We start from the raw sequence: 24,478 nt of genomic DNA, 5'->3' as shown, positions 1-24,478 counted from the left end.
TATTTGTAAACCTTTCAACTGTAGATATTTTGTGTAGAGATAATTTAAGCTCTTCAAGTACATTGCATGTATTTGGTGATACTGTCCAAGCTACTCCAATAGCTTTAGCCCTGGGTCACACTTACTATTTAGATAATAGTAATATTACACAGTGAAATTGGTCACCCTTTGGGAAGGTCCTTATAGTAGCTGATATTAGTGGTTGGTGGCAGTGATTTCTACCTTATAGTCTGGAGAGAAGGGGGTATAGCTGGAGAACCTGTACCAGCATTCCCCAGGAGTGTCTGTGTGTTGTACATAACTCATATTTCAAAGTGTGTGTGTGTGTGTGTGTGTGTGTGTGTGTGTGTGTGTGTGTGTGTGTGTGTGTGTGTGTGCGTGTGTGTGTGTCAGCTACTTGGGAAGGGACACAAAGCACTGGTTTGATAGAGAGGGTGCTGGAGGTTTTGGCTTGACCAGTAGGTTAAGATCTGTACCCTATAGCTGTGCCAGTGGGGAGTCTTATTGGAGATCTGGAGAAAAAGGAAGAAACCAGCCCAGACTGACTGTGATCTCTGTGTGCTCTTAAGGGAAATTGTACTTTACTGTGTGGGTACTTGTTATCCTTCTCAATGTGCACACCCCTCACTGGTGCTAGTGGTGAGGATTGAGGCTCCTTGATTAATGGGCCAGTGTATGGGCATCACAGTAATTACTGGTTCATGATCTGAAATAGTTACTGGATGTGTGTCAAAGTTCTCAATTAAATGCACTCATTCTTGTGAAATATGATTTATGTCTAGTTTAGCCCATTCATTGTACTTTGGGGAATAATATGTAAATTCTCTGTGAGTTCCTTCTACTGAATTCACATCTTCCATAACAGATATTTTCATAAAATGTCTTCAGAAATCTACCGTTTCATTATATTTTTCAGTCTAGGCCCCCCCAGATACATCCTCATTGTTGCAAATCAAATCCAGTCTCTGCCTATAAGTAATATTCACTGCTGAAAGCTGATTTCTCCCAGTTTTAAAGTTCCATAATAGGTTCATAGGTTGGTACTGGGCTATCTGCCTGAAGGCATATATTAGCCCAGCCATGTTGTGCAGTATTTACCGCCCCTTTAGTAGTTCCCTAGACCCTTGTACTAGCAGCTAGTACCCTTGGCCCCTATCTAATAGTGCTGTTGGTGTGATCCCTGGTGCGAACTTTCTTTTACCCATCCACTCATCAAGGTTCCTCTTGAAGAGTGATAGTGAGGGGCTCTGTCTTATGTAGATCAGGGCCCTGTTTCATAGTAAGGGAAGTCTCTGTGAAGGGAATCTATCCCTCCAGCATGTTCTATTCATTGTTGTGTTGAGGTTTATATCCCTAGAGTGTGTAGCTTGAGTAGATTTGGTTTTGCTAAGATGGAGCATGTTCAACAATTCTGGGTTGGACATGGCTCTGTACGTTAGACAGAGATCGCCGCTGAGAAAGCGGTATGCAACAGAGAACAGTCTTAGCCTTTTCAATCGTGCTGCATAGGGCAACTGTTTGAGGCCAGTAATCCTCTTGGTTAGATACCTTTGTGGTCTCTCCAGCTGCTGGAGATGTCTAGCCAGGTACATTCCAATTGGTGCATTGTACTCAATAATGGGTCTGATGAGGGAAGAGTAGAGGGGCACCATTACATCCTTAGATCTTGATGCGAACCCTTTCGTGATCAGATGGGTCACATAGAAAGATTTTCTAACCACTTTGGCAATATGGTTATCAAAGGAAAGCTGACTATCTACTTGGGTCCCTAGATCCCTTATTTCTTCTTCAGATTTCAGGGGATTACCTCCTATGTTGTAGTTTGTGGTTACTCTGTTTTTTCCAAAGGAGATTACTACGCATTTTTTTGCATTTAGCTTGAGACCATGGCTTTGACACCATGCATCAGTCTCATTTATGCCCTTCTGGAGGATCTCCATGTCAGCCAGAGACTCTATTATATCACCCAGTTTGCAGTCGTCCGCAAACTTAGTCAGCCACAGCCCTTCCTTGCTTGCCTGTACTTCTCAGAAGTATATGCCAAACAGGAGGGTCCCCAGGACAGAGCCCTGAGGCACACCACTCGTTACTGGTCTGGATTCGGACATAGATCCCGCTACTCTTACTTTATGGGATCTGTCTGAGAGCCAGTTTGGGATCCATCTTGTGACGTAAGGGTTTATGCCCAGGCTGGTGAGCTTATCAATAATACCTGAATGGGGAATGGTGTCAAATGCTTTAGCAAGGTCAAGGTAAGCCGTGTGTACCTCCTTTCCCTTATCTATATCCTGAGTAACTGTCTCAAAGAAATCCACCAGGTTCAGGAGGCATGATCTGCCCTTGACGAAGCCGAACTGTGAGGGGTCCAGCGACTGGAGGTTCCCAATCTCTCCATTTATGAGTTCCGTAATGATTTGCTCCATAGCCTTACAGATCAGACTGGTCAGGCTTATTGGTCGGTAGTTCCCAGGGTCAGTTGTGGCCCAACCCTTGTGTAGCGGGACCACCATTGCCATGCGCCATTCTATGGGCACATATCCTGTGGAGAGACTGAGACTGAACAGGGTATAAAGATGTGGGGTTAATTCCTTTTGCAGCTCACGTATGACACAGTCCGGGACACCATCTGGTCCCATAGAGGCAGTGTTTTTAGCTTTAGATAGAGCCTTGTTAACCAATGTATCAGTAATAATTGGACTTACACAATCCCCTAGAATGGTAATAGGCCCTGTAGGTGGTGAGTGGGGGGAGAAATTTGCACTGAACCTGTCAGCCAAGATGTTGACAATGTCAGAAGGGTCAGTGTATTTTGTTCCATTTTGTACTAGCTCAGAACAGACCTGAGCGTTGCCATTTAGGTTTTTGATGTAGCCATAGAAGGCCTTATGGTTATCCTTGGCATCCTTGGCAACTTTCTTTTCAAAATTAGCTTTAGCTGACTTGATGAGGGCCCTCAGTTTCTTACTAATGCTGATCAAGGATGATTTTTCTACTAGAGATTTGGCCTTTTTTTGTATAAGTCTCCTCCTTTTATTGTAAAGTTTGCTTATGACCGGGGTCCACCAGACTGGTTTCTTCTTGCTTGAGGAAGGAGTCTTGGTTTTATTTGTAATAGCACAGTCCATGCAATCCTGAAGATGCATATAGAGTGCCTTGGTGTAGGATTCCGCATCCTGGATATCATTATCCTTCTGCAAGGGAATAGTGAAGCTTTCCACATAGCAGTTTTAGGTGTAATGTAAATACATGTCAGCATAATCCTTATCTTTTGCCAGTAGTCCATTACAACAAAAATAGAAGTTATGTTCTTACCATAACGTTCCATGTTAGTTGTCTTCTTCTCGCCTTCTTCTTGCTGGATGGGTTCGGAGCCGACCTCGGCTCCGACTCGGCCACTCTAAAAGCTCGAGAGTTGGTTCCACCGGCTCGAGGCTCCCCTTATATCCCACAATGCTAGGCGAGAGTTACCTCAGATCTCGTTTGTAAGCTAACCCCAGCTTATAACAGTAACAGTATAACTGTAAAAACAGAGTCCACCTCTAACAACAGGAGGAAAGAAGGGTGACCTACATCCTGAACCAAGAAATATGCAAAAATAGCATATGACTAAGAAAGAGGTGGTAGAAAGAGAGGTCACGATCACAAACTCCTCTAGGTCTGTCCAGGCCAGGGGGAAGGAGGGTGGGACGCAAGAAGAAGGCGAGAAGACAACTAACATGGAACGTTATGGTAAGAACATAACTTCTATATGTTAAGTTGTCTATCTCGCCTTCATTCTTGCTGGATGGGACCGCGTCCCTAGCACCTTGTCCCGGGTGGCCTAACGGAACAGACTCCTGAGAACAGTGGAACCAAAATTAGCTCTATGCCTAGAAGCTAAATCCAACTTATAATGGGAAATAAAAGTGTGAGGAGTAGCCCAAGTAGCCGCTGCACAAATGGTGTCAATAGGCAGTCTGTCTTGAAAGGCTAGAGAAGTAGCCAAAGCTCTGGTGGAATGGGCTTTAGGTTTATTAGGCAGCTTTTGGTGTCTGATTTCATATACAAGGGTAATCAGAGATGTTAGCCATCTGGATAAAGATACCTTTGAAACTGGAAGTCCCTTTCTGCTTTCCGCATAGGAGACAAACAGCTGATCAGATTTTCTGAATTGTTTCGTCCTGTCCAAGTAGTACCTTAATTGACGATGAACATCCAGACAGTGTAACTTTTGTTCAGACCTATTTGAATATTCCGGGAAAAAGACAGGGAGATCAATGCATTGGTTTAGATTTGATGTTGAAACCACCTTAGGCAAAAAGGCGGGTAAGTTCGTAAGGAAACTCTGTCCTTATGGAACACAAGGTAAGGAGAACGACAACTGAGTGCTTGAAGTTCTGAAATTCTTCTAGCTGATGTGATAGCCACCAGAAAGAGAGTCTTCCATGATAATAACTTTAAGGAACATGAAGCTGAAGGTTCGAAAGGGGAAAGAATCAAAGAAGCAAGAACTAAATTTAGGTCCCAAGGAGAAGGAGGATTTCTTACAGGAGGTCTAAGAAGAAAAACTCCTTTCAAAAAGGCTTTGCAGAGTTTGTGGGACATTAGGGCGGATTCAGAAACACCCACATGGAAATTAGAAATCGCTGCCAATTGAACCTTAAGAGTAGATGGGGATGAACCTGCATGGAAGAGTTCAGCAAGAAAATCGAGGACTAGTTGGATGGAAGCGGTGAAAGGATCTATGTCCTTTCCTTGTGCCCAATAAGAAAATCGTTTCCACTTACTCAAATAAATCTTTCGAGTGGAAGATTTATGGGAAGCTATCAATATATCTCTAACAGAGTGAGATAATTGAGGAAGCCTGGCTACGGTTGGAAGTGGAGGAACCAAGCAGTGAGGTTCAGAGAGGGGAGGGAGCGATGAAACTGACCCGACTGGTGGATCAAAAGATCTGGAACTAGGTCCAGATGCCACGGTCGCTCCAAAAGAAATCGATGCAGAAAGGGGAACCACACTTGTCGAGGCCAGTAAGGAGCAATGAGGATCAAAGAGGCCTTCTGAGCAATAGCTTTCTGTATTACTTGAGAGATCAGTGGGAAAGGAGGAAATGCATACAGGAGTCCCCGGGGCCAAACTTGGACTAGCGCGTCTCTGCTGGGTTGGCCTGGTAAAGGGAATAGAGTGAAGTATTCTCTGCACTTGCTGTTTTGGGGAGTAGCAAAAAGGTCGCAGCAAGGCTGACCCCACTTGAGAAAAATCTCTCTCACTACAGAGTCTTTCAGAGACCACTCGTGAGGCATGAGAATAGCTCTGCTCAACTTGTCCGCAATGTGATTGGACTTCCCGGGGATGTGCGTTGCTATCAGAAAACGCTGAGAAGAAATCGCCCATTGCCACAGTCTGAGTGCTTCTCGACACAGGGGTATGATCTGGTTCCGCCTTGTTTGTTGATGTACCACACTACAGACATATTGTCTGTCTGGATTGCAATCGTTCCCAAGGGAAGAGAGTCTTGAAGGGCTTGCAACGCTAGAAGCACTGCTCTCATCTCCAGAACATTTATGTGCAAGTGGCATTCGTTTGGTTGCCATGTGCCCTGGACTGTCCTGCCCTGATAATGCCCCCCCCACCCGATCAGGGAGGCATCCGTTGTCAGAGTAGCAACCGGAGGAGGTGGAACAAAAGGTCTCCCCAACAGGAGCTGGGGGGAAGACATCCACCACATGAGATGCTTTTTGCACGCTTGCGTGATCATAATGGTGTGAGACATTGGAAGTTCCTGGTATGACCATTGAGAAAAGAGCATCCACTGAAGGATCCTCATGTGGTATCTGGCCAATGGGAGGAGCGGAATGGCCGCTGCCATAATTCCCAACACCTTTAGAACTAACCTGGCTTTGGCTCTGTTGTTGTTGAGAAGCAGTGACACCAATTTTTGAATGTCTGATATCCTTTGGTTCGTTAGTGTTGCCAACATGTTTACAGTATCTAAATTTGCGCCTATGTAGGTAATAGTACGACAAGGCGACAAAACAGACTTTTCGCAGTTTATTGAGATACCCAGTTGTTGACAGGCGAAAAGTGTAATCTCTGGCCATCAGAAGGAGATGCTTGGTGGGAGCTGTGAGGAGCCAGTCGTCCAAATATGGAAACACCTGGAATCCTTGTCGTCTCAGGTGAGAAGCCACCACTGCCATGCATTTGGTAAACACCCGGGGGGCAGTGGTGAGACCAAAGGGCAGGGCCCTGAATTGAAAATGACTGGTTCCCAGCCTGAAGCGGAGGAATCTTCTGGAGCGTCTGTTCATTTTTATGTGATAGTACGCGTCCTGAAGGTCTATAGAGCACATCCAGTTTCCTTTTCCCAATAGGGGAAGAATGGATTGCAGCGTGACCATCCGAAATCTTGTTTTCTTGACCGATCTGTTCAAGATACTGAGATCCAAAATTGGTCTCCAGTCCCCTGTTTTCTTTGGAACTAAAATGAACCTTGAGTAGATTCCGGATCCTAGTTGGTCTGCTGGCACTGGCTGAATAGCTCTTTTTGCAAGCAGTTTTGAGACTTCCAAAGCTGCTATATCCCTTTGAGCGGGTGGAACATCTGGAAGGGATTTTTTTGACTGACTTGGAAAACGAAGAAAGGGAATAGAATAGCCTTCGGAAATGATGGACTGTACCCATTTGTCTTGTGTCAAGGATAGCCAGGCTTCTGGGTACAGTGACAATCTTCCCCCGACTGCCTCCGAAGATGGGCAGTCGGGCAACACCTCAGGGATGCTGAAAGGGCTTATCGGAGGACGTCTCTCGATTACCCTGGTTCTGCGGACCCCCTCTGCCTCTAGGGCGACGTCTACCATTGTTGTTCCCCCCTCTGCCTCTGGCGGGGAACCGACTCTGTGCGTCAGGCGAAGTCCCTTGAGATTGTTTACGGAACCACATCTTTCCCCTTCTGGCCTTTGGGGTAAGGCCTAGAAGGAGTGGAAAAACGGACTCCGACGGCAGAAAGGGTCTTGCCATCTGTCTCGCACCTAGTCAGGGTTTCTTTCACTTGTGGACCAAAAAGAGATGATCCATCAAAAGGGGAGTTCGTGAAAGACGTCTTGAAAGGTTCATAAAATTGCATAGCCGCATCCAGGCGTGCCTACGTAAGGCCACTCCTGTTCCTGTGGCTCTGCTCGCTCCATCAGCCGCATAAGAGAGGAGGCGCATGGAGGAGTTGGAAATAGAATTAGGATAGCCAGCTGCGTGTTCATTTTCTCTTGGAAACCCGCAGCTGTAGGGTCCTGATCATTTCACTCGCTTCTTTGATCAAGTCCCTTTGAAGACGAGTGAAATGGCACAGGTAATTCAGCGAGCATAGTAAATGTCGCTGAGGAGAACATCCGCTTCCCGTACCTATCCATGGACCTAGATTCCTTGTTAGGTGGATGGACCGGTACTGAAGGATCAGCCAGTTCCTTCTTTGTGGCGGCAGCTACCACCATAGCATCCACAGAGACTCCTTTTGATAAAAATTCCTTGTCTGATGGAGCTGTGATGAATTTGGAGGGTCTCCTGGGAGTGGGGTCCACTGAATCAGGAGCCGTCCATGCCTTTTAGCAACCACCTGCATGAGGGGGTCGAAGGGGGGGGACACCCAGGAGGTGGAAGGACGAGAGCCAAACGCCTCAAGGTACACAGATTCGTCCTCCGAAGGGTTGAGGGCTGGCCAATTTCCCCTCTGTTTAAGGATCTCCAGAATGTCTGCAAATGAGACATCTTCAGAAGGGGAACGGGGGGAACCCTCAGAATCATCCAGATCTGTGTCGGACGTGATAGACTCAGGTGAGTCAATGTGCTTCCTCTTGCACTTCCTCTTCCGAGGGGGCTCCTCTGCCAAATCAGGAGAGGCCTCGGAAGAGGATGAAATCCCCACGGGGGGCTCCTGAGAAGTTGGCTCTCTGCGGTCCGGGATGAGGGAGTGAGTCGACTTACCCTGAGGCAGCATAGAGGGAGGGGCGGACGGAGCCGACTGTGGAGTAGAGCCAGGCTCTAGCACACTCCGCATGACCTCGAATGCACCCCTGTCAGGCAGAGCCAGAGGTCCCCGCTCCGAAAAGCTAAGAACCTCCCTCGGCACCGACAGTGATGGCTCCGAGGCCGATGTCGGAGCCGAACTCACCAGCGCCGAAGCACCGAGAGGGAGAGGGGGGTCGGACAAGGGTCCGATGCCACTCACCCCCTCGGAGCCGACGAGGGAAGCTCGGCGCCGAAATTCTTCCAAAGAAGAAAACGGAGCCGACGACGGAGCCGAAGACAATTGTATCGGCTCCGAAGGTAACACAGTCTCGGTTCCGGCACGACCCGGCTCCGAGCTCAAAGGAGTCGAAGGAGGAATAAGTTGATGGACCGGGGCAGGCATCGACTGATGAGTCGGGCTCTGAAGCATCTGGGCCAGTGCCTCGGATTTGAGTAGTCGACTCACTACCCTCTCAAGGTCATGATCCGACAACCTCGATGACCTAGATGAGTGAGATCTATGGCTCCGTTCAGACAGCAGGGGAGATCCTGGAGCCGAATGAACGGAGCCAAGAGATGGTGACCTAGACCTCTTCCTAGTTGTCGGCTCCGACGATCTTGTCGGAGCCGACACAGGTACCTCGATAACCTCGGCTCCAGCGGAGCAGAGCCACAGAAACTGTGGACTGAGTCTTATCGGCTCCAGCGGAGCCGATAAAGGCAAGGTTGAACAACCTGAGGTCTCGGCTCAGAAGCCGGAGCCGAAGACCTCGATGCCTTGGAGGGCTTCCCTGTTGAGACAGACAGGGAGTCCTCAGGCTTCAACAAGCCTCTCAAAATGAGCTTGTTTTTTCTTTCCTGCAGGACCCTGGGGCTGAAGCCATGGCAGACAGCACAGGAGTCCTGCAGGTGCAAAGGCCCCAGACAATAGACACAAGAAGTGTGAGCGTCTGTCAGAGACATTTTCTGACAGCACGCATCACACTTCTTGAATCCGGAGACCTTTGCTTCCTTTGACATAGCCTAACTGGTGAACACAAACACACACTCAAACACACCAGTTATACCCTGTCAGAAAAAATTATTTTAGTAAAAATACTAAAAATAAAGTACAATAAGGTACAATAAAGTAGCTCAACTACACAAACACTCCCTAGGGAAGGGAAGGCCCAAGGCCCAAGGGAAGAACTAAAAGTTCTTTTAAGAAAGAAACGGGAAAATATCAGTTCGGGGATAAAAATCAAAGAACTACACTAATAGGACAATAATTAGACTAAAAGGGGAAAACAGAGTGACTTTTAATAGAAAAAGCTTAAACTCACCAGGAACCGGTAGAACAACCAACCTCGAAGCTGTAGCGGCAAACGAGATCTGAGGTAACTCTCGCCTAGCATTGTGGGATATAAGGGGAGCCTCGAGCCAGTGGAACCAACTCTCGAGCTTTTAGAGTGGCCGAGTCGGAGCCGAGGTCGGCTCCGAACCCATCCAGCAAGAATGAAGGCGAGATAGACAACTTAACATCTGCCATTATTATCGTTTTTCCTTCTTTTATCACTATGGGAGCTCCTCTAGCAATTAATATAAGTACTCCTCTTTTCTTGTGTCCCTCATACTGTGCTGAATAGCTATTCTGAAATCCTCTCTTTATCAAATTCGCATTCTCAGTTCTAGCCAACTGTGTCACCTGTAGAATTGCTATTTGAAGTCTGCATTTCTTAATATAATTAAATATTCTTTCCCTTTGCCTATACTTGTGAGAACATTCACATTCCAAGATAGTATAGAAAGTGTCACCATTATAAGAAGTCATTATTCCTACCCATTATAGATGACAGCTTTTTTATAGTTTTATAGGTTCATTGGTGTTTACTAGGCTAATAACCACAAGGGCTTTTTTAAGCCTAGTCATGCATCCCAAATCTCTGAGAAGTTCTGGTATTCTTGATATGTGTAAGCAGGTTCTTGGGAGATGAAACATTTACAAGCAGGGGCCTGGAAGATGAACATTTTGCAGGCTGCTTGTATCCATTAGAGACACAGGTGCCAAAAAACAGGGATGAATTTCCTGTTCCTTGTCCAATTTTCCAAGTTACACTTGAATTGGGTTAGGAAGGAACTCTGCTTCACATTGAGAACCTCTCCCAGATAAGGGGTAGTCTCTGGGATACATACCTGTCTCTCCAGCAGGCCCTATTTATATCAGAGGCAATGTTTAAATCTTTAGAACAGGTAATTCTGGTACTGTTTGTTTTGCAGATATACTGGAGGCCCATCAAAGTGGGGTCTGACAATGCCTTGTATGTCAGGAAAAGACCTCCCCACAACAGTTTGAACGAGACAGATATGGTGATAGGGCCCTGAGGTGGTCTGCATAGGACATGTTTCTTACACCTTGTATTCTTTTACTTAGAAACTTCTGTGGACATTCCACTTGTTGGATATGCCAAATGGAGCATTGTACTCAATGATAGGTCTGATGAATGCCATATACAGTGAGACAATGATTTCCTTGGACCTAGATGCCATACATTTGTTTTAAGTTGCACAACATAGAATGATTTCCTCACTACTGTAAATGGGTGGTGGTCAAAGGCTAGATTACTGTCTGGGTGTGTCCCCAAGTCCTTGACTACTGGGTCAACTCTTATGGGTGTGTTGTCAATATGATAGTTACCAGGGGTGGATGACTTCCTGAAGGATACTATTATGCATCTCTTGGCATTTAGCTTTAATCCATGGCTCTGACACCATTTATTCATCTGTGTCAGTCCTTCCTGGAGAACACTGGTGTTGGTGAGGGATTCAATGACAGCTCCTAATTTGTAATCATCTGCAATGTAGTCAGTCACAGGCCACTGATATTGGTCTTGACTTCTGAGAAGTAAATACTAAAAAGAAACAGACCCAGAACCAATCCCTGAGGGACTCTGCTTGTGACTGGCCTCTTTGCAGAGGTGTATTCCCCAATTGTAACTTCCTGGGCCCTGTCTGTGAGCCAGCTGGCTTTCTACCGGTGACATAAGTGTTTGTACCTAACCTCTTGAGTTTGTCAACAATGCCTGAAGTGGGGTATTGTGTCAAATGGTTTAGCCAGGTTAAGGTAGACAGTGTGAACCATTTTGCCTTCATCCATTGCTTTGATGACTTTCTCAAGTAAGTCCACCAGGCTGAGTAGGCATGACCTGCCCTTGACAAAACCAAACTGGGGTGGGTTCAGTGTCTGGAGGTTTCCTATGGCATTACTGATCATTTCCATGACAATTCTTTCCATGGATTTCCATATGAGACTAGTGAGACTTATAGGTCTGTGGTTTCCAGGGTCTGCATGTGGCCCACCTTTGTGCAGAGGGATGAATATTGCTCTTCGCCATTCATGAGGCACAGAGCCTGTTTGAAGGCTACAGTTAAATAACAATTCCAGAGGGCCTGGTAGGTCATGGTTCATGCTATTTAGAAGGCATCCTCTGATACTGTCTGGGCCCACTGACTCAGTGCTCTTGGCCTTAGAGCATTAAGGATCCATTCTCTAGCGATAGCAGGGGATAGTTATATTTGATGGCACTTCCTGAGGGAAGGTTGTGGGGGAGAGACGGGTAAAGTTGGAATTTAATTTGTCAGCCAGTAGGTTTGCTATGTCTTCTGGCTCAGTGTATGTGGTTCCATTAACAATGAAGTCTGCACACAATTGTGTATTGCCTTTGAGGTTGTAGACATAGCTAAAGAATGCCTTGAGGTTGTCCTTGGCTTGGGAGGGCAACTTTACCTCAAATTTTACTTTAGCAGACTTGATTAATCCTGAGTTGTTTAGTTTGATGAGACTGCTGCACCTCTAATTTCTGACATGATTTTCTTTCTTGTGTTATACAGCCTATTGATGATGTGATTCCACCAGGGAGGCTTGTTTTTATGTTAGTTCTGTACTTCTTCCTGGTGGGTACAGTTGCTTCTATGCAGCTATTAAGATGCTTGTATAGAGGTTCTGTGAATAGTTCCCGCATAGGCAGCAGTGTTCTCAGGGGTTATGGGGGTTTGAAATTTTGCCAGGTTATCACTTAACAGTAGGAAATTAGCCTTAGAGTAGCTGCTGAATATTCCAGGGCTAGCTGGGGCTCCAAGTTTTATATTTGCTTCAGAAAAGACCATTTTGTGGTCTGACCTTACCAGAGAAGACATTACACTAGGGGATGTGCTTACTCTCTCATATTAGGGAGGACCAGTTCCAGTATGGTTGCACCCCTTGTTGGTGTATTGACAATCTGGTCCAGGGAGTTTGTATTTACAAAATCCAGGAATCTCTGTGCCTGTATGTTTGGAGTTGAATATGATTCCCAGTTAATACTGAGGTAATTAAATTCTCCCATAAATATGGGTATTGGGTTGGATGGGGAGTATTTCCAATAAATTTAAATACATGCAAACCAGCAATAAACTAAATAAAATAAAATAAACCACTTGGCCAGCTATACAGACCAAAATATTAATTTCAACACTCTAGCGCCTTGGCTATTAAGCCTTCCAGGAGTAAAAAACATACAAAACCAAACCATATAAATACAAAAGAAAAAAAATTAAATAATCAGATAATTAACTAATCAAACCAATTAAAGTAAAACACTCCATTTTGGTTCATTATTCAAACTGCTAGGGGACAGTGTACAAAATTTTAAAATGTACATGGATTCTTTAAACAGTAATTTTTAAAAGTAACAGTAAAACTTATTATGAATTTTTTCTAAAATGGAAGCTTGTAAAAAAGAAAAATCAGAGTTATGAAATACTTTAAAATGCTGAGCAATAGGACTTTCCATCTTACCATGTTTGATATACCTAATGCGTTCCTACAATCTGTTTTAAATTTACGCTTGCTTTCCCCAACATAAAACAAATCACAACGGCATCCTAAAACATAAATGATGCCCTCACTATTACAATCAAATTGATCCAAAACATTAGAACTAATACCATTAATAAAAGGAAAAGACCTCACAATATTAGCACAAGAACAATTACCACATGGGAAAGTACCCATTGCTGGTCAAGTGGTTTATTTTAAGTTTAAATACATGGTATGGTTTTCCTGGGTCACAGAGGGGGGCCTATAGCTTGCAAGAAACTGGTATGGGATTTTGCCTATGGTGATTTGAACATGGAGAAGCTCAAGTGCATTGTCCTGTTTGACCAGCTTTGAGGTATATTTATTTTTGATGTAAATCGAGACACCTCCTCTTTGGGTCTCTATCTGTGAAGTACCTGGTCTAAATGTGTGAAGGGCATTGTAACCATGCACTGTCAATGTGTCTTCACTGTTTTAAACTTCAGTGACCGCAAAGAAGTCAGCATTCTCTATGTTGAAGAGAACTTCTAGGGAGGGGAGTTTTTTTTTGTTTAGTCTCGTAGCATTGAGCAGAACACCTTTAGATTTTCTTGGTTTTGATTTGCTGTGTTACAAGTATTTTCAGTCTGGCATTGCCTAAAAAAGGCACTATGAGGGAGGATAATGTTTTAGCTAATATTCAAAAGCATAGAGGGGAGAGGTGCAGACCATGCCTGGCAAAGCTGCGTGGACTGTTGACCATCTCCTTCCATGCTGACAAATATTGCACTCCCTTAGAATGACACCAGAAACTACTCCAATTATTAAAGTCAGTAATCTTTTATTTGTATTACAGCACCCTCCTTGGAGAAAATAAAATGCTGCTCAATGCCAGGCTCATACCCTGGGACACACATTCCGAGAGCCCCATGATGTCTCTCTTCATACAGTTGAGAGAAGTATGTCTCAGGTCATTTACACCCACATGGACTAGGACTGTGGCATCCTGGCACCTTTGGTCCAATGATCTGACTGCATGAGTAATGTGGCAGATCCTGACCCCTAATAAGCAACTAACCATGACTTTCTCCTTACTCATCCTGGTGAGAGGGACATCAGTGTGTCTTACAATGGAGTCTCCAATGACCAGAATGTTGAATTGCGTGGTGGCTTGCCTTATGGGCTTTGATATAGAGGCTCCATGAGCTGTAGCTGTATGTGCTGATGTGGGTGTTGTTTTGAAAGAGTGCATTCAGGGCTGCTGTAGGTATTTGTTATGTGTACTTTATCTAGGAGATCTTTGGTGTTTAAGAAGGTTACATTTAAGTATTGCATATGTGAATTTATATGTTTACTTTGAATTGTGTGTGATGGGTGCAGTGTGTACTACTGACAACCTTATTGACATTAGGAGTGCTTTTATGGAGAGATTTGCCTCCAGTGACACTGTGTAAATACATCTCTCACACACCATATCAGTTTGTTTGAGAATTAACTAATTGTCAGTAAACATAAGGCAATTTCTACAGTGCCTCAGGATCACAATATTGGAGTGAGAATATAAAGTAGTGTCAGGAGTATCTGGTTTGCAACTCTGGGGGCAGTGCTCATCAGTACAACCTAGTTGTGCTGTGTGCACCTAGGTATTGGAGAAATTTCAATGGTGCTTTTACAGGATATATGTCAACTCAAGATGTCTGAGTCTACAGAGGGCACTGGCAAGCATTTGATGGGAAAGTAGTAAGTAGTCCCTGATGATTCAAGGATGAAGTATTTAGGCAGATATTCTGAAGTTAGGTTAGGCACCAGAAGCAGTATTTACGGAAAAGAAAAAAATCAGCTTGTCAAGAATGATGAAAACAGGGGAATCACATGAATGGCTACTGCATGTGCTGGACTCACCACAGCTTCATACTGCTGGGATACAATGCTCTTTTACTTCTTCTCTCACCAGAAGCAAAACAGTAATGCTACCCCAAGATGAGAAGCAGGCTACTGGCTCTTTGGTGATCCACAGTCTTGTCTCAGGTGATGCAAGGGTCTTTAGGTTTGCTGTAGCCTTTTCCTGGTAGATGCCTTAAAAAGAAACCAGACCAATCAGGAAGGTCAAACACAGATACTGCCCAGTCATAAACAGTCAGAAATCAGTGTTCTGTGCTCCTTCACTCACCAGGACCAAAATATAAGCACGAGCTCCAAGCTGGCACCTATGGAGCAGTTATTAGACTTTCTGGTCATCAGCAGTCTCCAAGACATAATATCACTGTGCTCCTTCTCTTACCAGGAGCAAGACAGAAGCACTAATCCCAAGATGACTGCTGAGAGGCAGAATGTGGGCTCTCCAGTAACTGGTGGTCTTGGAGTAGATGTTGCAGATTTTAAAGGTAAGATGGAAAAATGGTTTAATATCCTAAGAGCTGCAGTATGCACTAAGCAGTTAGATATGAAAGAGGTAACGTAAGCTTTAGCTATTAAGTGGAGATCCACTAATTTTAAAAGAGCAACATAGATTGGAAGGCGGTGGGCACATTGTTTTCCATCTCTGTAGAATACAGTGGGACTGCCAATAAATTTAAATATCTGAAGGGGCGTGATTTCACAACATGTATTTATTTATTTATTTTACATTTGTTAACTGGGAATGTCTGACTAAGCAGAAGCCCTTTTTCAGCAGAGGCCCAGGGAGAAAAGCTCCAAGTACATACATATAACATTAGTCAATATTTCAGATATTATACAAGTGGAATAAGGCAATCAGCTAGCAGACTACAAAAGCATTTTTGAGAGTAAACAGATTATATTTTGTCATCATACAAATATTATATAAGTAGAGAAATGTTAAAAACAGCTAGATTACAGACACTACATTTTTTTAAAGTAGTAGTTAGTATAAAAAAGCAACATTGGAGTAAAAAAAAAAGAAAAAAAATGTTTTTCAATTAATCTAACAGGATACAGTACAAGTATAATAGAGGAATACATTGCTTAGGGAAGTGAAGTAGAGAGCTTTCAAGGAGGGCTTAAGCACTGGCAGATCCATTTCCTGTTGAAATAATCTTTCAGAGTTAGTTTAAATTGTTTGGGATGTGTGTGTGTGTGTGTTCGAATTTCGAGGGTAAGTTTGTTCCATTCAATAGAAGGGTGGCAGCTATATAAGTTATGTCCTGCTTTTGATTTGTGCTTGTAGATTTTTAAGAGGTCTTGGGATGAACTATGGAGGTTTCTTGAAGGAGCATAGTGGGAGATGATAGAGTGTAAGGATGGACAGAAAGATGGCTAGTAAAGAACTGAGTGTATGGTTTGGAGCTGAGAGAGAAGGAGGAGGTGGGGTAGTTCAAGCCAGTTTAAATATCTTAGAGAGAGACAGTGGTGAGATCTATAGGATTGTTGAGTTGCAAATCGAGCTACTTTTTAGTATGTAGTCTCCAGTCTAGTAAGGAGAGAGATGTTAAGGTTAGTAAGAATTTGTGAGCAATATGTTAAGCAGGGATGAAGGTAGGCATGAGTGAGGGCTATTCTAACGTCCTGAGTAAGAAATGTGTTATTTTTATGCAGTAGACTCAATTTAAGATGAGTTTTCCTGATGCAATTACTTATGTGGAGGTTGAATTTAAGTTGATCATCGATTGTGATACCAAGGAGTTTAGAGCTAGGTTCAACTTCAGTAGGAGTCTTGTTGAGTGACTGTATAGTAAAAGAGGTCTTTATGTGGTTGGCTGTTTTAGGGAGGAAGAGTAGGAGTTTTGTTTTTTTTTAGGGTTGAGGATGAGTTGGTTGTTTGAGAGCCATGATTCTACTGAGTTAAAGGATGACTGAGTACTGTTAAGAGTTCAGAGTGAGAGTTAGCTATTGTTATGACTGTAGAGTCATTGGCATATTGTATAACAGAGGAGAGTGGGCAGGAGGTATACAGCAAGTTTGTGAAGATGTTGAAAAGTAGTGGCCCTAAGATGGATCCTTGAGGGACACCCATTTGTATTGGAAGGGGAGTAGATAAAGCCGTGTCCCATTTTGCAGGTTGGAATCTATCTTTTAGATAGCTTTCAAACCATGCCACTGTATCAGGGGAGAAGTTGAGGTGAGACAGTTTAACAGTAGAGAGTGAGAGATGGTATCAAAGACCTTTGAGAGATCAAGAAAGAGACAGGAGATAAGTTTATGGTCAGCTCTGACCAGGGAAATAGTATTGAGAAAGGATAAAAGTGCAGTATAGGTGCTATGCTTTGGTCGAAAACCATGTTGTGTAGGAGTAAGTAGGTTTTCTTGAGAGAGATGATCCATGACTTGAGTATGTATGCATTTTTCAAGAACTTTTGACAGAGGGGAGAGGATGGCAATAGGTCTAAAGTTAGAGATTTTAGTGGAGTTAGCTCCTTTGTGGATAGGTAGGGTATAGAACTGTTTCCAGATGGATGGTACTTTGGATTCAGAGATTGAGTGGTTAATGATGATAGAGATGGGAAAGGCGAGTGAGTGGGCAGCTGTCTGAAGAAAGTAAGATGGGATGTTATCAGCAGATACTGAGTATGGTTTTAGTTTGGAGAATAGAGTTAGGATGTATGTTGTGGAGATGGGCTTGAGGGAGAAGAGTTTGGGAGAGGAAGTTGTTGAAGAGGAAGCTGGGTTTAAGGGGTTCATTATATTGGAGCTATTGGAGCTAAAGAGTTTGGATATAGATTCAACAAAGTAAGTATTGAAGGTGTTGGCAGTTTATACTGGTGTCTTTTCTGGGGTAGGGTTGGGTGAGGTAGAGTTTCCAGGATGAAGTATTTGATTGAGAGCTATCCAGAATTTGTTTGGGTCAGATTTTAGTGTTGTTGAGGGGGGGGGGTATAACAGAATTCTTTTTTGTGTTTATTGATAAGTCTTTTGGCCAGGTTTCTTTGTTCTTTATACCTTTGTATGTCATTTGGGTCTTTTGTTTGTAGCCATTTTTTCCAGGACTTATCTCTAGCCTTCATGAGAGTTCTTGTGTTTTTTGTTAGCCAAGAAGATATTGTAGCTTTTGACCTAATTTTACGAGGTGAGGCCAATGAGTTAATAATATCTAGAAATTTAGAGTTGAAAGCAATGACATCTTCATCTAGGGGGAGCTGAGTGCGGAAGTCCCAGCATACTCTAAATATGAGAGTGCTAAATGTTTCTGGGTTAAAATTGGAAAGATTATGTTTAGTAATATATCTGTGTGGTATAGGGAAGTGGTTTGTATATCTTAGCACCTTTATGGGTGAGTGGTCACTCAGGGAATCAGGAAGAGTTTCAGGATTGTGATATTTGGATGGAGCTGAGACAAGTATCCAATCAATGAGGGTATTTGTAGTGTGGGTGTTGTCAAAATGTGTTGGCTTAGTAATTAGCTGAGTAAATCCATATAAATTAATATTATGTGGGGATCCTGGGTTAATAGGGTTAGTCAATTGATATTTATGTCACCAAGGAGGATTGTTTCATTTGGGATGTTCAGGGAGAGATAGGAGAGGATGTTTTCCAGTAGTAGAATATTTTCTCCTGGTGGAATGTAGTTGGCTACTATAGTGATTGTAGTGTAGTTGTTTAGTTTAGGGTTAACTGCCAGTGTTTCTGCTAGAGAGAAAAATGGGATGGAGTGTGTAATGTGAGAAATAGTAAGATTGCTGGAGTAGACTATGGCAACTGCCCCACCCTTTTTTTTTTACGGTCAAAGCGAATTAGGTTATAACCAGGGGGAGGATATCATTATTTAGGTTGTGAGGTTTAAGCCAGGTTTCAGTTACTGCAATGACATCAGGGGTATGATTTGCAATCAATGCATGAAACTGACTAAGTTTGTCGAGAATGCTCTGGGTATTAATAGAGTAGAAGGAGATTTGTTTTTGAGGAGCAGTTTTGTGGGCTGGTATGAGAGGAGTGTTTGGGATAGAGGTAAGGTTAAAGTTTGGACCTGGATTTAGGTCTATGTCTCTTGCTATTAGTATTGTAGTGGGGAAGGTTTTAGTCTTTGATGTGAGTGGATAGTATCTAATAAGCTTTGTCTTGTTTTTTAAAGATAGGGAGTGAGAAGGAGGTATTTTTATTTTAGGGAGTTGAATGTTTGCGGGTAAAACAGAGAAAGAGAGAGATGGTGATAACATTGAGTAACATTTATCATTTGGGAGTGGGTTGATGGGATGTTTATGGAAGGAGGGTAATGGTGCATAGGGTGCAGTGAGATGATGTAAGAGGATTAGCTGAAATAGTAGAAGGTTGGTAAGCAGTAAGGTATGCACAGAGAGAAGCAGATATTGGTATAAGTGTGAGATGGAGTAGGTAGAGGAGGGAGGAGAAGTTTGGTGAGGTCGTGGCAAGAGAGATTAGAGTTTGATGTGAGAGTAGCTAATTTGTAAGAGGTTGGGACATATCAGGTTTAGTAGATAAATGGAGGTAGAAGAGGGTGAGTGTTTGGAGAGGAGAAGGTTTAAAGTAGGAGGGTGGGGTGGGGTGTGGGAGTGGACTTGATACCTGAGGGATGGTGATAGGTTGTTGTAGGACGGGGTGTGACTATGTGGACTATAAGTGTAGGAGCACTGGGGGCAGGCAGAATTTGGGGGCAGGGTAGGGAAGCGGAGTGAGCCAGTAGGGCAAATGGAATGGGCAAGAGCAAAAGAAGTGAGTATAACAGAAAAAGTATCAGAAATGGCAATTATATAACTAAAGCAAGAAGGTTTTGTAACTATATTATAAGGGAAAGTATTGTTTACAAACTTTAAATGTGTGTAGTTTAACAAGGAGGGAGTGGATATTTAATAGTTATAGAAATGGGGAGTAGGATTAGAATTATCTACCAGCTTTTCGTAAAAAAAAAATTCTGGAGAGTAATGTTGTACTAGCTTTTATGTGGTAGATGCTGCCACCTAGCGGTAAAAGGTGGTAGCTAATAGAAGAGATAAGCAATTCTTATTTAAGAAATAAGAAGATGTGGTGTGGTATATTATAGCAATAACCCACGCCTGGGTGTGAGTAATGCTGGATTTACCCACGGTTGGCATGGTTTGGTCACGAGGGCGAAGCCTGAGTGGCCAAGCAAAGCCAACCGTGGGTAAATCCAGAATTACCCACACCCAGAAGTGGGTTATTGCTGTTATACAATGACATTATTTAAGAAAAAAATAATTACTTTTCTTAAATAATGGCATTGTATAATGCCTCCTTGCTGCCCTTCCGCAGCTGTCTGGTATTCTGCGGCAGTTCTGATGTACTGTGCATGCGTATACCTATGCAGTACATCAGAGCTGTGGGCAAAAGCAACGGAGAAAGCAAGATCTCTGTTGCTTTTTACTGTTTCGCTATGTTAAATGGGTTTAACATAGTGAGACAGCTTTAAAAAAAGCAACGGAGAATCTCCGTTGCTTATTTTAAAGCTGTCTCGCTATGTTAAACCCATTTAACATAGCGAGATAGTTTTGAAAAAAGCAACGGAGAAAGCAAGATCTCCTTTGCTTTTTACAAACTGTTTCGCTATGTTAAATGGGTTTAACATCGCGAGACAGCTTTAAAATAAGCAACGGAGAATCTCTGTTGCTTATTTTAAAGCTGTCTCACTATGTTAAACCCATTTAACATAGCGAGACAGTTTTGAAAAAAGCAATGGAGAAAGCAAGATCTCCTTTGCTTTTTACACACTGTCTCGCTATGTTAAAGGAGTTTAACATAGTGAGACAGCTTTAAAAAAAGCAATGGAGATCTCCGTTACTTTTTTTAAACCTGTCTCGCTATGTTAAACTCCTTTAACATAGCGAGACAGTGTTTTAAAAAAGACTTATACTAATGGAAAAAGTCCGGGCGACCGGACCTTTTTCCATTGGTATATTGTGGGATTTACGATGAGCACGCTGGTTGGGCTGACCAATCAGTGTGCATGTTTTAGAATATTAATAGGGAGGAATTGCATAAATAGCAATTTATTCTAGGGTTAAGAAAAACTGGAGGGGGGAAGAGTGGCAAGTGGTCCGTGGCAGGCTGCTACAAACACGCACACAGAAGGGCAGACTAGCACATATAGGCAGTAATAATTAGTCTACAAGTAATTAGTTTTAGGCTACATACATTCACAAATTTGTGTAGGGAAGTCCTCACAGTAGTAGCTTTCTATGAAGCCTGGCTAGCAGGCAAAATTCAAGGGTGTCTTCTGGGTTTAGCAGGAGGTAGTCCTTATACCTTAATGGCAGGGAGGGAGTACCCAGAACGGTTTACTGTAAAAGAGAGAGAGAGAGAGAGAGACACTGAGTTAGGTAAATTGAAAAGATGCAGGTAAAAGGTAGAGGGATAAGGCAGAAATTAAGCAATGTTCAGAGGAGAAAGATTGTGTAACCGTGTATAGTAAGTAGAGAGAGACTAGATAAAAGGTATATGTAGAGGGAGAGTAATGTTAAAGAGGTAATTGTAGAAAAGAAGCAGATAAAGACCTTACAACAATGCAAGTTAGGCAGTAATAACCTCAATAAAAGAAACAGTCAATCTACAGTCCAAGCCTAATACAAGTACCCCTAATCCATTTTGAGAGGAAGGGGTTTGACTTCAGTAGGCAGAAATAATCAGCAGTATGCAAAGACAACAGAGCATTAAATACATGTATAAGAATAACCAAAAAGTACATATACAATGCAGTATCCGTATAGACACTAGCGTAATGAAAATATCAGCTATACAAGGCAAAAAATCAGTAATGCTATAGTGTGAACTTTGGTCTGACCAAATGGCATTTATAAACCTTTTATATAACAAAAAGCTGTACAATACGCATATAAAACCCCTTTACACTCAGGCAGGCAGCATAGGTTTGTATAACACATTCAATATAACGCCTTTAGAGAAAACGGCATTCTACAACTCCCTTGGTTGGCGTCCTTTAGCTAGTCATCTTTACAGTAGTATGAGTTTTATTTAAAACAACAACAGCACAAACAAAAACCACTAGCCCCAATAAGAAGCTGGTAGGTATCTATCTCAGTTATTTCTACAATGGCAAGGAGCTCAGTAGCTTTATACTGTTTCATCATAATCAAACAACTATATTACGGTCAGCACAAGATCGTTTTGTAGCTAGAAAGCACTTATACCAACTGTTACACAGTGTTTAGCACATTTGAAGCTCTAAAAGCTTATAATTAACACAGATTCATTTGTAAAAATCTACCAGGAGGTGAGTCGAGCAGCCCAACCACAGGACCGAGACAAGGGAAGTGTGGGCACTTTAAAACAGGTTTTAAAAAATGGCACCACAGTCCGTATCGAAAATGATAATTTTCTGCTTACTCACAATAGCCAATGAAAGAGGATAGGGAAGGAGATATGTGGTCAAATTAAAATAAGGAGCAGGCAACTAGAAAGGCAGTTCAGTTTAAAAACACAACAGCAGCAGGATGGGGAAAACTTAATTTCTGTGTGACTCACAAAAGACACCGCTGTGGTCTCTTTCCTAGTTTAAATATGCAAATAAAAGCAGAATACAAGTAAAATACAATATACAAAACAGATTAAGGCAGTGAAGCAATACAAAATAAAAGAAAGCAAAAATAAACAAACCTTTCCCTCACAGCAAGTTGTGGCAGAGTCTGGGTAAGCTTTTCTAGTAAAGCCTTGAAATGTTTTTTTTTTGTTTTTTTTTTTACCCCTTAAATAGAAGGTTTAGTTTCTAGCTTTGCCCTCAAGTCAAAGGTAATCAACTTTAATTGATCTGTTCTAATTTCTGTGTGACTCACAAAAGACAGCTGTGGTCTGTATCCTAGTTTAAATAAGCAATTAAAAGCAGAATACAAGTAAAACACAGCGTAAAGAAAATAAATCACAATATACAATGCAAAAGAAGGCAATGAAGCAATACAATGTACAAGAAAGCAAAAACAAACTAACTTTTTCTTCACAGTAAGTTGTGGCAGAGTCTGGGTAAGGTTTTCCATTAAAGCCTATTACCAGCTTTTGTGATACATGCACCCACTAATGTTTGGCAGGTTAATCCTTTATACATTTTTTGTTAGCATCAGCACTGAAACTATGTCATATTTGACAAGACTTATTATTTTCAAGAAAACCCTCAAAGAAAGAAAAACACAGACACACACACACACCTACAGGACACCCCCATAGCCTGTTAATTTAATACAAACACAAAACTATGTACATCTTCAAAGAATAAAGTTTAACCCCTCTAATAGGAACAACTGTCATAAATAGATGTTTGCAAACATAGGACTTAGCATAAAATTGAGGTTATCAATTTTAAGATGCATGTTAGTGCAAGCAAAAGCACAAGAAATAATTTGTGTCTGTTTTTTATCTATACTCCAACAACTTGCATGCTTTCAGGTAAAATAAAATTTAGCCGTGAAAAGAAAACAGTGTTCTGAAATTTAATATTATTTTATTTTATTCGCTTGTCTCCACAGAAACATAAGAAAAATGTAGTGCTCAGTTACAGGCTTCTAAAGACAGGCTGAAACATTTATTGCTAAATGAAAACTTTTCATTATAGTCAGTGTTCTATTATTTACTTGTTTTCATTAAAAATTTGTTTTTAGAATAACCAATAAACAAAAGTCTTAATCCACACATTCACCTATGCAAAAGTAACAGGAAAAATATCAGCTTGACATATATAATGATTGATTTTACTTTTGTATCAAATCACACAGCACAACAACCCAAGATTACAGCCTATTAATTTAAACATGCTTGTGTCAGCCTTTTTTCTCTTTTTGCATTATAATGCCTACATTTCTTAATAGTAAAAAAGTATCTTTATCACATACAAGAACAACTAATAATGCTTTACTAAAAAGCATGAAATTTATATTGTGAAAAGGTTTTGCAGAAATACTTTTAGGAACAGAAATTGCTTTACTTATAGCTAACATTTTCCTTCCTCTTTCCTGCCTCTCAGTGTCCTTCCAAACATTAAAGACACAAAGCAAAGTAAATTCCTTTCCGTTCCTCAAAAATGTAACAAGGTTAACAGAAATCCACTCTTTCCACTTTTTCTTATACAGCGGTATTTCACAAATGTGACTGATGTTTTGCAGTCTCACATTTATTCACTTATTTCCATGTTGCTTCTCTTCTTCCTGTTCATCTCCATCTCCCATCTCCAGATTCTGTTTTAATTCCAAGGTACTCCAGATTCTTCTGGTCAACTTCTCTGCATTTCTCTGTTCTCAAGCAGTTTCCTTTGGAACAGTGGAAAAGATTTCACTGTCAAAGTCTGCCTGTATGCTTTGTTATCAGAAGAATAAGAAGTAGAGTCTCCATTATTTTTATGGTTCACTTTTTGTTGGACAAACTTTCGTATTTCCTCCTTAGCTTCTTCTGCATTAAAAAAGTGACTTTGATCACCAAGGAAAAACATTTTTGAAGACAGTTGGATAAAACAGCTTGAATCTCATACCTCCCTCTCAACATTCCAAAGTTGCTGGAATACATTTGTTTCTCTTCTGCCTGACGTGAAGTGAATAATCATTTTCTACACTAACTGTACTGTCTCCCACTTTTAATATGTTGCTCTTTTGCCACAGATTTGACAGAATCAACTCTTTCTGCTGGTTGGTTTGCACCTTTACTAGTACAGGTCTTGTCAGGGTTTGGAGCATATATACAGTGTGCCCTTTCAATTAACAGCTCCAGTCCTGTTACCTATTTGTGCCTTCATAAAATGTATACAGCCTCTTCCTTCTAGTT

Source organism: Protopterus annectens, chromosome 13.part0 (genome assembly GCF_019279795.1).
Source record: "Protopterus annectens isolate FY-2018-M chromosome 13.part0, PAN1.0, whole genome shotgun sequence".
NCBI lineage: Eukaryota > Metazoa > Chordata > Ceratodontiformes > Protopteridae > Protopterus > Protopterus annectens.
This window is presented reverse-complemented; position numbering follows the sequence as displayed.